General features: G+C 48.7%; 1 pseudogene; it reads right to left on the minus strand.

The window, feature by feature from the left end:
• Positions 1–519: 519 nt before the first annotated feature.
• LOC103224613 (keratin, type II cytoskeletal 8-like) lies at positions 520–1,975 on the minus strand (annotated as a pseudogene).
• Between the last annotated feature and the right edge of the window lie 429 nt (positions 1,976–2,404).

Below are 2,404 nucleotides of genomic sequence, written 5' to 3' on the forward strand. Positions count from 1 at the left end.
TGGTGTCTATATCTGTTTTTGTGTCCATACCATGCTGTTTTGGTTACTGCAGCTCTGTAGTATAATTTAAAGTCAGGTAATGCAATTTTTTCAGTTTTGTTTTTTGCTCAGGATGGCTTTTACTATTCTGGAACATTTTTGGTTACATATAAATTTTAGGTTTTTTTCCATTTTTGCAAATTATGTCATTGGTATTTTGAAAGAACTAGTGTTTAACCTGCAGTTTGCTTTGGGTAGTACTGATTATTACTATTATTATTGTTATTATTTTGACAGTTGGCAGAGCTAGCTGAGGTTTTATTTTGGAAAAAAACAAAAAAACAATTGAATTGTTTTGTAGCTGGAGGCATGGGCAAGGGGGGTACCCCAGGCAGTGAACTGCCCCCGCAGGTGGGCTGAAGGTGAGGGCTGAGCCTCAGGTAGGTCTCCTCTTCCCTGTGCTCCCCTACACAGCAGCCTTCCTCCTGGGCACTGGGGCAGCGGCAGGAGGGATTGTCTGGGAGTGACTGCCATTATTGTTCACTTGGGCAGGACATCAGAGGACTCAGACACCAGCTTCCTTCCCATCAAGGGTCTCCATCTTCTTCACAACCATGGCCCTGGTGGAGCTGGTGCGGTTGAAGGAGATGGAACACACGCAAAAGCCAAAGCTGGAGCCCATGCCATAGCTGAGGCCAGGGTTCTGAGGCTCCCATAGGCCGGCCTCAGCCCACCTGCATAGCCATTGGGGGCCTTCGTATGAGTACTTACGTTCTGCATCCCAGACTCCAGCCCACTCTCCTCGCCCTCCAGCAGCTTCCTGTAGGTGGCGATCTGGACGTCCAGGGTCAGCCTGAAATTCATCAGCTCCTGGTACTCCCGCAGCTGCTGCCCTGTGTCCTGCTTGGCCTACTACAGGGCGGCCTCCAGCTCAGACAGCTTGGTGTTGGCATCCTTAAGGGCAAGCTCCCGGCGCTGCTCGACACTGCTATGGCGGCCTCCACGGAAGCCCTCTGGCCTTTGAGACCCTCGATCTCAGCCTGAAGCCAGTTGATGTTCCTGTTCATCTTGGAGATCTCAGTCTCTGTACACTGCAGGCATCTGTACACTGCAGGCATCTGTACACTGCACGCATCCCAGCCAGCATCTGCAGCTCCTCACACTTGATCTGGTGCATGCTCTCAGCCTCAGCCCAGCTGCAATTGACGAGCTCTTCGTACTGCCCCTTAACCTCAGCAATGATGCCTTCCATGTCAGGGGGTGACTGTTGTCCATGGGCAGCAGCACAGATGTGTGCGAAATCTGAGACTGCAGCTCCCAGATCTCCTCTTCATACAGCTGCCTGAGGAAGTTGATCTCATCAGTCAGCCATTCCAGGCGAGACTCCATCTCTATGTTGTTCGTGTAAGCTTCATCCACATCCTTCTTGATGAGGACAAATGCATTCTCCATCTCTGTACCTTATTGATCTCATCCTCATACTTGTTCTTGAAGTCCTCCACCAGCCCCTGCATATTGCCAAGCTCTGCCTTCAGCTTTAGCTTCTCTTGGCCCAGAGTCTCCACCTTCTGCTGAAGGTTGATGTAGCTCTTGAACATGCTGTCCATGTTGCTCTGAGGCATCTTCTGCTGATGCAGGCTCCACTTAGTCTCCAGCGTCTTGTCTGGCTGCTCCTTGTTGATGAAGGAGGCAAACTTGTTGCTGAGGGTCTTGATCTGCTTCTACTCCTGGATGCTCACAGCCTAGATGTTGGGGTCCACCTCCAGGTTAAGGGGGCTCAGCAGGCTCTGGTTGACAGTGACAGCAGTGATGCTTCCCATAACACAGGACCTGCCATAGCCTCTGCCCAGGCCACCGGGGAAGCTGCTGCTGCCCACTCGGGAGAAGCTCGAGGAGCTGATGTGGGCACCAGACTCACTCGTGTAGGAGCAGCTGCTGAAGGCCCGGGGCCAGAGGTGGACACCTTGTAGGACTTCTGGGTCAACCTCATGGACATGGTAGAGACAGGAGTGGAGGCAGGCAGGCTGAACCAGACATAGATTCCAGAAGGAGAAGAGAAGTTGCCTCTTGGTCAGTACTGATATTTTAATAATATAGATTCTTCTAATCAATGAACAGGAATGATTTTTCTGATTATTTGTGTTGTATCTGTGTTTTACAGTTCTCCTTGTAGAGATCTTTTATCTCCTTGGTTAGATGTATTCCTAGGTATTTCTTTTTTTTTTTTTTTTTTTTGTAGCTATTGAAAATAAAATTTTGTTCTTCATTGACTCTGAGAATTGACATTAGTGGTGCATAGAAATTCTACTAATTTTTGTAAAGAATTGACGTTAGTGGTGCATAGAAATTCTACTAATTTTTGATTTAGTGTCCTGAAGCTTTACTAAACCTGTTGATCAGTCCTAGGAGCTTTTGGCAGGGTCTT

The sequence above is a fragment of the Chlorocebus sabaeus genome, chromosome 20, assembly GCF_047675955.1.
Source record: "Chlorocebus sabaeus isolate Y175 chromosome 20, mChlSab1.0.hap1, whole genome shotgun sequence".
NCBI lineage: Eukaryota > Metazoa > Chordata > Mammalia > Primates > Cercopithecidae > Chlorocebus > Chlorocebus sabaeus.